The sequence below is a fragment of the Watersipora subatra genome, chromosome 5 (assembly GCF_963576615.1).
Source record: "Watersipora subatra chromosome 5, tzWatSuba1.1, whole genome shotgun sequence".
Taxonomy (NCBI): Eukaryota; Metazoa; Bryozoa; class Gymnolaemata; order Cheilostomatida; family Watersiporidae; genus Watersipora; species Watersipora subatra.
The window spans coordinates 9865863-9877945 of record NC_088712.1 but is presented as its reverse complement, the minus strand read 5'-3'; positions in this window follow the sequence as shown (position 1 = coordinate 9877945).

Sequence of the window (12083 nt, the reverse complement as noted above, 5' to 3'; positions counted from 1 at the left end):
TGTCAAAGTGCAAGAAATAATCAAACATTTATTAAATCGGAGATATGAGTTTAGTTTACCACAATATATTGTAGCAACATACGATCTTTAGCTTATGGGAGTCAATGGTGATTATGAAAGTAGTGTAGCCACATATACACATCTTTGTCTTTATGAATAAGGAGAGGTCTGACCTATTAATATCTGCTGTCTGATAGTCTATAGTTGCATGCTGTATACAGTTTTATGATTGCCATTTTAAAATAGCAATCATCATGTTTGTGCAAATAGTTTCGCAGGTAAATGACAAACACGAACTGTTTCCATTATTGCTACCTGCTGTCAATTTACCTAGTTAGAGCATGGCTGAGTTGAAAATTAATAGCAGTAAATTTTAAATAAGGTTAGACAGTTTAAAAAAAGACCAAGTATGATAACAAGTAGGTGAGAGTATTAAAAATTTCCTTCAATACTTCAGTGGTCATGGGCAAGTCTAAAGTCTAGATCCATCATCAGATTGAAGCACGATGTATTTTATCAAAAGCATATTTTAGCCAACTTTGAATAAATGAAGTACCTAAAAGCAAATCACTTGTAAAAATTGAACTGATGAATATATCCGCAAATGATAAAAAAGGGCGGATGACTCCAATGATAATGAGTGAAAAAGAAATAAAACAGGTTGAGAGTTGTGTTATGTAATGTGGTATTCAGCTCTCAGTTACCCAGACTTTGAAAATGCGTACGAGATTTTCTTTCAATCAATGTACATAATGACAAAGCCAAGTAGTGCTCATTCACAGCAGATAAGTGTAAGCTTACCAATACATCATGAAAAAGTTTAGCTTGAGATCTCAAAACCTACTCAGTATTTGTAGGCTAACAAATGTGAGAGCTTTCTGTATAACAAAAATAATGGATTTAAGCAAAAAAAGATTTTATTGTAATGGTGCATGAGTCATTTTGAAATATCTGAAGAATTACTCTAGTTATAAATTCTTTTATCAAATATATATGTTTACATGAGTAGATAACTCCAGACAATCATTTTTAGTACAATAAAACTTCTAAGCTATTTTCTTCAGTTTTTTTGCTGCTGTGAGAAATTCTGTCTTAGTGATTCAGATGGCGATCAGCAAGCATGCATTGAGAAAGCAAAATTTTGCTTGTAATTTTGCAAAAAAAATACATTTTCAAAAAATTTAGAATAGATTCAAAAACTTTATATAACATAAGTGCTTTAAAGAAAACATTACGAGGGCAAAATCATTAAAATGTTTGCCTAAATTGTCTAGCAACTCTTCTTGAGTGAGTTGTCAATTGTAAGGAATATAATTTAAATCCCAAATGAGACAATGACATCAGACAACATACCAGACAGACAGACCGACAGACAGAGAATCAGAGTTACACCCAGACTCTTTGATCTTAGGTTACATCACATGACCAGACATAGTCAACACCTACTGAGCTTGCACAGGTGCTAGGCATCAAACTTATGAAATTTGTTTACATCGTTAAAAATTTCACCGAAAGTTAAAGTTACACCAAGACTCCCTAACTTAAGTTAAATTAATAGGTTTACAGTGCATTGGTACACAACTTTTCATAAAATCGACAAAAAAGTTACTCCGCAGGTCGGGTATTAATGAAAGTGTTATAGGAAAATAACTCAAAGTTTATGAACAAAATTTTACGGTGTACCACACGGCATTAAGGAATGAATAGTTTTAATTATTTTACCATGCATACATGTGAAAAATTCAAAATACTCTTTGTACTACTTCACTTTTATTTTGAATAAAGATTTTAATGATTATGTAATCGGAACCCGAATGTCTCACAGGTACTGAATAGTGTACTACTACATATGTAATATAAAAGTTCCTTAAATGTAGTGATAGTGGCTTATAACTAGAGTTGCCCCGGTTTCAATATCGGAATTGGTATCGGTGCCGATATGGGTATTAAGTATCTGAATCGGTATCGGCCGATCTTTTCTTAAAAAATCGGACACTTCAGATATTTTTTACATATCAACTATTTAGCAGAAACCTGTATTTTAGCCTGCTACTTTAATAACAAATCATCAGCTGCAAGTTCCATGCTTTTATCTAATGATTTCCGAGCCTGTCACACAATATATTTCATGTCTACAGCCTAATAAACATCCACACAGCTGCGTAATAATTTGGCTTTAGTCAGGACGTAATCGCCAAGTGCGGTATTTACCAATTACAGCAATATGATTTGTTGCAGCCAATCACAAACAAGAGAACCATAACGAGCAACAAGAATGCGGTGTAATGTTTCTATTTACTAGCATTGCGAAAGTAATTTGAGCAGTTGATGCATAAAGTTATCTATCTCTCTCTTGATCCTGACGATATGATGTATCGTTTGTATTGCATAAAATAACCTCAGTGGCTTATCGGTGTTTAGCCTGCCCTCCATCATCAGTAGAGCGCGAGTTCTTCAGTACGACTGGCTACATCGATAATGATAGAAGATAAAGACGTCTCACTGAGATAATTGAATCACTAACGGTAATTAAACGCATTTATTTGCTTTAAATTAGTACAGGCGCAGCAGTTCGTTCAGCAGTAGAAAAGAGACTTCATTATCACAGAGAAAGATGTGCCACTAACTGTAATTACCATTAATAATAACATATTTCAAGAAACATGGACTGTTTTGTTATTAGATGCAGGGTATGTCAGTATGTGAATATATATACATGTATATCTTTTTTCATACATACAAACAAATAAATACATTAATATTTATATTTTCTTTGCATTACATTTATACTTGCATAAAAATTGAACAACTATCTATGCAACAGGGATCGCTAAACATATTATGGAAATGTTTACTTTTCCATATCCATTTCCATAAACATAAATATTTCCATAATTTTATGGAAATGGATATGGAAATTTTATTTTAGAAATATGGAAATGTTATGGAAATGGAAATAATATGGAAATGAATTATGGAAATGTTATGGAAATGGAAAAAATATGGAAATGAATTATGGAAATGTTATGGAAATGGAAATAATATGGAAATAAATTATGGAAATGTTATGGAAATGGAAAAAACTATGGAAATGAATTATGGAATTGTTATGAAAATGGAAATAATATGGAAATAAATTATGGAAATGTTATGGAAATGGAAAAAAATATGGAAATGAATTATGGAAATGGAAATAATATGGAAATGAATTATGGAAATATTATGGAAATTGAAATAATATGGAAATAAATTATGGAAAGGGTATGGAAATGGAAATAATATGGAAATTATGGAAATGAATTATGGAAATTTTATGGAAATGGAAATAATATAGAATTGAATTATGGAAATTGTAACATACACGTAATCCAAGATATAAACAGAGGGGAGTTATATTGTATAGACTAGGCTACATGAATAGACAATGGTAATACACAAACAGCTAACATCAGTGGTATTACAGAAACTATTAAAGGGGTCTGGAAGAAACTAACTCAAATTGTCTCTTGCTCGGCTACATGTATAGACAATGGTAACACACAAACCCAGCTAACATCCGTGGTATTACAGAAACTATTAAAGTGGTCTGGAAGAAATTAACTCAAATTGTCTCTGGACTTGGCTACATGTTCGGACAATGGTAACACACAAACCCAGCTAACATCAGTGGTACTACAGAAACTATTAAGGGAGTCTGAAAGAAACTCTCAAAACATCTCAAATCGTCTCTGGCTTAGTTATAGGCAATGGTAGCATACAGTTTTGATGTTGCCTGGACCCTAAATAAAGTATATTAGCAAGCAAATATCATATTCATATTATGTATAAATTAATCACATATTCGGGAAGAGTTGACGATTGCACACACACACACATGCTCATTTGACACGCAAGCGCGCACACATACGTACACACCAGGGATCGCTAAACATATTATGAAAATGTTTACTTTTCCATAAACATAAATATTTCCATAATTTTTATGGAAATGGATATGGAAATTTCATTTTAGAAATATGGAGATGTTATGGAAATGGAAAAAATATGGGATTGAATTATGGAAATGTTATGGAAATGGAAAAAATATGGAAATGAATTATGGAAATGTTATGGAAATGGAAATAATATGGAAAGGAATAATGGAAATATTATGGAGATGGAAATAATATGGAAATAAATTATGGAAATGTTATGGAAATGGAAATAATATGGAAATGAATTATGGAAATGTTATGGAAATGGAAAAAAACTATGGAAATGAATTATGGAAATGTTATGGAAATGGAAATAATATGGAAATAAATTATGGAAATGTTATGGAAATGGAAATAATATGGAAATAAATTATGTAATTGTTATGGAAATGGAAATCATATAGAAATGAATTATGGAAATGGAAATAATATGGAAATAGATTATGGAAATGTTATGGAAATGGAAATTGTGACAAACACGTAATCCCTGCTATGCAACACAAAAGAATCTGAATCGGTATCTGAATCGGATTATTTTTCATTAAGAATCGGTATATCGAATCGGTATCTGAATCGGCTGGTGAAATTAGAATCGGGGCATCTCTACTTATAACATACATCCAAGCAAACAGGAAAGCATTCAATGCTAGCACCAGCTGCAGCAGCCAAATCAGTCGATTTCTTTAAAAAACGCAATTAAAATTACTATTGCGTTTTAGCTATCTTGTAAGCATTACAACAACCGGCGAATGATAAAGCGGGAACAGCCAAACACATACTTACATTCATTTCACCAAACAAACTTTCTAAATGCAATGACTGTGGTGGATAGTGACTCTTGAGTGAAAGGAATTTGGAATATTCAACTTGCGAAGTTTCAAATCTTTCAGATTTTTTTGACAGAAAACGATGAGGCTAGTAAAATCTGAAAAATAAATGAAAAAATATATATTTAATTTGAATTTATTCCTTAACTAATTTGAACTAACTTTAATGGAAAGTGAGTTTAAAGTTGCAAAGTAAGGCTGGGTATTAGTCTGTACTCAGTCGAATCAATCAATCATGGCTTCATAGAAAGTCAGTAAATCATTTTCATAAACCAATTTCTGCACCCTAAACAAAAATCATACCCTAGACCATCAAGCTGCGCATTAACAATTTTAATCAAAGAAAATCTGACTCTTTGTTAGTGTCTCTTAAACAACAACAAAGCACATTTAGAAACAAACTTACCTATATTTTTTTAAGGTTTAATTGACTTCACTGAGATTTGAACTCGAGACCTCTCGCACTCAAAACACAAATCGCATCATAAACCATCAAGATTTGAATTATGTAAACTAAAATCTACCTTCAAGGTAGTGTCTCCCAAACAGCAATAAAGCATATATTGAAACAGACTTCTGGAAAGTTCCTTAGAATAATTTTTGACTTCACCGAGATTTAACCCGAGACTTCTTGCACTCAAAATGAGAATAATTTTCTAGACCATGATGCTACCAATTAATACAAACCAAATTTAATTTTTAAGAAATATCTCCAAAGCGGCAAGGCATATATGGAAACACACTGTCAGCTTGTTTTTAAGAATTTTGGCAGGCTAAACTAGATTTGAACCCACAGCCTCTCCCACCCTAATCGAAAATCATATTTCTAGGCTATTAAACCAATAATGATGTAATCACAAATCTGTTTAGATATACTGTCTAAAAAGCTACAACGATTTTTTTAGCTTTTTGCTGCAGTTGCAAATATTGAAGCTTCACATAGAAACTATTTTTTCATTATGAACCTATATGCTTGTAAGGTGTAATGTAAGTTCAGTTTATGTGCAAGCATTTCATACAGCATTGCTATTAACTTATCATTAATTCTTGTGGCTTGATACCAATTAACAAATAGATTGTATTATTATAGAAACATGTATTCCGACTTGCAAATATTAGAACAAAATAGTTTAACTTCTGTAAAAATTACCTTTATAAACAGAAATTTGGTTATACATGTAGATCATGTAGACCAGACCATAACAGTGAGCAAGTTCTATGTTATATGCTATATAGAGAAAGAAGACTGTTTGCCAATCGACCATTTTTATAAAAATACCAACAATTTAAAAAACTTAAAATATGAACACAAAAAACTTAAAAACTAAAATAGATAACTTAAAAAGTCAACATTGTTTTACACCCAATTTTTGCTTATTACATTTACTAATGTCGATTTATTTATATGATGTAATTTAAGTTTATCTGTAACTATTATCTACATCATTGCAAAAAAACTATTCTTGGTGTTGCAGGTTTGTAGCTAATTAAACTAAACAAAACATATTAGTATTAAAACATTTGTTTTATCTACGGAAATTTGAGCAAATTAAGAAAACCTCAGACAAATTAGTTTCATCTACCGATGTTTGGTTATACAACTAGTAGACTAATCAGTAAAAGTAGACAGTTTATATTCTAAACACTCTAGTTTTGTAATTATTTTTTAAAGAAAAGTCTACATTTAAGAATGTTTTTAAAAATTCTAATACAAGTTTTCATAAATACTCCCAGCAGCTATTTTATAATGCAGTTGCTAACTTGTCATCGGGTATTTTTGAATGATAGTAGCCAGTAACAAGAATTATGATTTGACTTTCAGAAAAAACTACACCATCAGATGAAATCGGAAACGCAAAGTATTAAAGTTATACCCAACTCGCTGATCCTAGGATACATAAGATCAGCAGAACCCGCCAAGAACTCACTAAATCTCGGTAAGTATAAGGCATCAGACATAAGGCCTGTGAGTTTTGTTTATCACAAAGAAGTTGCAGCATTATAAATCACTATCTTAACTCAGTCATCCATAGTCATAAAAATTAAATTAGTCCTGACAAAGAACTGTTTTTATACATAAGTATTAAATGACTGAACACGCCTGAGTTAGTTACAAATGTTTCATACTAAGTAAGTTATATTTGATGATATTTTATGTTTCCCAAAACCTTTGTAAGTTGGAGCCACTGTTAGACAGATAAGGTGTCAATACAGGTTGTTATCAAACACTACTTGATGGCATATGAATTCAAAGACTGTTATGTATTGATAAATGAACCGAGACGTCAAAAGCTGAAGTTAAATTTAAAGAGTCTAACGCAATAACTACCTAAGAAGGATTAAAATGTATAATTGGTGTTATTTCTGCTATATTTCAGTTATAGTCTGCAGTGAGAACTAGTATTAGCTAATATCAGCAGAGATTATAATTTTAACTCACAACATCAAACAGCAGGTAGGATCAAAGGAAGCAAGGTTACACCTAACCTGACCATGCTATTATTGAGCTACATTTTATTCAATTAAGACTTGTGAAATACTTTGCAAATAAATACTCATCACGTTAGGCCATAATTACATGCATAACAGCAAATGTCTGCTTAATAATTTTCAGAATGGTAAATGCTGATTGTATTCTAAAACATTAAAATATTATTTTAGATTTGACTCTTTTCGGAGAATGGTCAACAAAAAATGACTTACGATAAAGTCTAAAATAAGAAGCTGTGGTGTTGCCTAAATAACTGTAAAAAAAACATATATGGTATGGCATACAGTACAATTAAGCTCAATATAGTGTGTATAAACAAGCACATCTTAAACAAATGAAATCATTTGGTTAAAAATTGGGAAGTGTGATTGTTTAATTTAGTTATGCAGCTCACCGAGTCTCAGTAAGTCTTGACTGCTTGTGGTTGAATGTAAATGGGTCAATCATACCTGACAATAAAAGTCGTGGCAGCTACAGACAGCTTTCTTTTTACAAATAAAGAACTGGTGTCAGCTTTTAACATCTTTTGAATGCATTACAATAAGAATGACAGTCAGTTAGACTTGGTGAATGACTATCATATACTAATCGGGTACCTGCTGGGTAAACATGGCAATAAATAATAAAATTGAAAACACAATCAGCATTGATTTGCAATGAAAGTGATTGTAGCAAAACTTGAAAAATTCTGTACTGAAATGTGTTAAACTTACCAAGTTTTTGTGATAATTGTGTTCTCATGTTTCACTGTGGCAGCCATTACAACATTTTAACCAATATGTAGTCAAAGTAAATGAAACTATATGTAGCCAGTTTTCTCATGCCGACCCTTGAACTATTGCATGCATCTCTCACCACTCGCTTTGGTGAATTAACCTAAAACACTATCCAATCAGCTAATGTAGGTCAGTCAGTACTATATGTACACATATGTGTTCAATACTGTCATTAACTCTGCTGTAAGCACATAGTTGACCTGTTAAACTTGAAGTTCAATTAGTTTTGATTTTCAAACAGTTATTGAAGATCAAACATAATTATACTCAAAACAAAGCTTGGTAAAAGTTGCAATCAAAAAGAAAACAAGTACTTGCTACACATATTTTGTGACAAATCATTCTATTAACATAACTCAATATGTTCTCAAATAAAAAATGTTTATAGATAGATGACTAAGCAGTCGCACTTTTGCCAAGATGTTGGTTGTCACCATAACTGAGAGTGACACTGATCAGTGAGTTATTTAGACCAACAGGATTTTTAATGAGCACTTTTTGTTTTCAAGTCATAATTAATATACTTCTGTAAAATACAGTCGGTGTAAACAAAGGTGCAAATGTAATATTTGTAGTAAATTTAAAAAAGTTCTGCAAGCAGTGCGTTTATAAAGAGTGAATGACATTGAATATAGCAATGATATTAGGACAACCTGTAGTTATGAAATTGTACATCACTATTTCATGCTAGTTTTTTAGTTTGATAAGTGACAGATACTAGTAATTGCTAATGCTATGTAAGATTCCAAATAAAATCAAGCCTTATGACCAACAAACAAAGCTAACAGATGTAGCCTAAGGACCCACTATGACAGAATGTATGAGTAGTAAATTAATACAGTCTCTTGCATCAAAATTATATTAACTTGTACAGCTTTCCAAAATGATACATTTAATTTTTTAATGTATGTAAATGTTTACAAGAAAAAGCATTACACAAATGAAGTCATTAAAAAATGTGCTAGCATGTGGTTGTTTTGAATGCCACCAATTTTAATAAATGAAAACTAATTTTTCGACTTCAATCTATTTGAGCACAATTTTACAGCACTACAATAATGTGAGAATGTTTAGAACAAGCTCCACACAACATACGCGATTGTGCAAAAACGATCGGACAAAAAACGAACATTAAAATTGGCTTCAGACTAAACTGTCTCATAGTCATCAGTAAATCAAAGAGAATAATGTAGAGTGCAATAATTATATAATTACCCATGTTGGCAGCATGATAATGATAATGGTATTAGTTTGCTTTTATACAAAATAATTGTGTTTCTTAAAAGATGTAATAAAAATGCTAACAACACTTTCAAGTACCGCATTTATAAAAAAACATGAAAAAGCATCCTGAGATATATAAACTTCTATTTACAAAATGCTTAATAAAATAGTTCCGAATCAAAAACTTTTGAATTAAGACGGCACTTTTTTAAAACAAGTTTTTAATCTTCAACTGGTTACCTGGTTTACACAACCTATAACTGTTTTCAAAACAGGGTTGCTGTCTGATATGTGAGAGGCTTGCATGGCAAGTCAGCAACTAAATGAAAAGACTGCTATGTTCATATCAGAAGTAAAAGCATACCTTTGTAGAAGCTGTTATACAACAATGTAATGTACTTCAAAGTTTAATCTAAACATGACAAATTTTCATGCAACCTATAAATTCAATGCATATTGAATGTTGGTGTTGAAGAGAATCATTATAAAAGGTAGTTCATAATGGATGACTAACACCTCAATGGTATTACAATCAATTAAGGGTGATCCAACGTAACAGCTCAATAATATATTTTGTTGGGATGCATTTCCAGGTCTCCTGCTAATTAAATAATTAAAATTTGATCCCTTAGCTTGCGGGATAAGACTATCTGAACTTAGAATAATAATTTGTTGAAATTGAGTTTAATTAAATAGTTTAAAAATTTTTTAGTTTAAAATTGAGATAGAAGAGAGTTAGACATGCCAAAGAGACTATGCTAAAGAGACTGGCTGAGCAAACCGAGGGTTACCAGACAGAGAGCATATTAAATGGGTGAGCTTTTCACTAATGGAAAGGTTAGTGTACTTTTATTCTAAACAGTTTCAGATAGCTTTAGAGACAAGCAAACCATGTCTGACACAACTCACTATAATAGAGTGACAATTGTGTGACACCTTGTGTCATGTTCGCATTTTCAAAAGTTAAGAGACGGAACTTACCCTTGCTATGCGGAGAGTGAGAAATCTGCCAATTCTCATCACACTATTCATGATGCACGTGTTACAAGTTAATCAAGGAAAGCAAGACCGGAAAGCAAGACCTATACACATGTACAAGTGCAGTGTTGTTGAATTTTAAGGTTATTTATACAGTACAAAGAAGTTGGAGTGTGTGAGTGTCTCCTTTCTAAACAGTAACACTGAATCATGAAAAAATTTAAAAAAAGGTAGCGATTTTCATGATAGCTTCACCTTGTCATACGCGGTTGGTTGCTCTGTGCTCTGTATGGAAACCTTCTGATTAATTTTCAAAAAACAGCCCCAAACATAGCTATCTCCTATTAAAACCATGGTTCTATAAATGTAGAAGTAAATTGTGTTGCCATTTAAAATTTGACTTTCAAGAACTTTTGTATGGGGCACTCTATTACAAATTGCGAAATACACATTAATACTGGTAAAATTAACAGCTCAAATATAATTGGACTGACGGAGTTTGGTAGTTTGTTGTAAACGACTAACACTGCATGTGGTGGTAATTCTTTGAACAAAGGTGATGTAGGGTGACAGTTCAACAATATATCGTGTTATATAGTGTAGCCAAGCTTTCCCTGCTGGTTTGATAATAAAAATTTGATTTTTTTGGTCAATTTGATCAATTGCACGAGTTTTTTTGCAATCAAAGAGTGACACCGAATTACAAGAAAATGATAGTTGTGGAGACTTTTACATCCCGCTTATAATTACTTGGGGTTGCTTGAAGAAGGAATAAGTTTCACTGCTAGTCTTTGTTATATTTAGACTACTGTGAAGTCTGTAAAACATAACTTCGCATAAACTAGGCAAAAATGTTACATAATACTAATTAATTAATAAAACATAAACTGGACAACACAATAGCGTAAAATAGCACACAGTATATAATATAAAAGTCATGGAACTAACGCGGGTGGCTGCCTAACCTTTCCATTAAAAGTCTTCCAATTGCCAAAATAAACTTTGTTGAAACATGTATCTTTACAGCAAATAAAAGGTATTACATCAAAAATACATACTCTAAATTTACTGACCTTTGTCTTTTTTTAACAACCTTTGTTTAATAACATTGTTCTGTAGTAAACACTGTCTCCAGTACTAAGGCTTGTAAATTAACTGTTTCCAGTACTAAGGCTTTCCATTAACTGGCTCTGAAATTGACTGCCTTTGAATTTGAATTTCAAGATACAACGCAACGAGCCAGGGCAACGGGCCAACGCAACGGGCCAACAGTAAAAACATATGGAACTCACAACCAACGCTCATAAGTGTGTTTGAAAATGTTTCTACCATAGTAATCCAATTGTTTTCATGATGGTATTGCGGTATGTTGCTATGGTGTTACAGAATGAAAACTTATAGTAATTAATTTACGCAGAATAGTTTTGAGCAGGCATCCTATTAAAAATGTGAAACTAATTTTCGTGGCCAATTGAAAAACATTTTTCCATAAAGTCTGAAAGTTACTTTCTATTACAAAATATGAAACGCAAAATATACCAAAAATAACTGCAAAAACTGGACTGTCATCCAAGTGTTAGGCAATTTATGATAGAGAAATAGCATGCTAATGGTAGTTCAATCAAATAATGGTGATCAAACAAAGCAGTTCAATAATGGATTCTAATAATATAAATAGAATTAATAAAATGAATTAAAACATGTCACTTGTCACGTTGTTGTTGATTTTCTAAGTTAATTCTTTCAAGCTTTGGCTTTTATTAAAAAGTGTGAGTCTAAATTGCGCTCAATATAACATAATTTATGCTTTTGT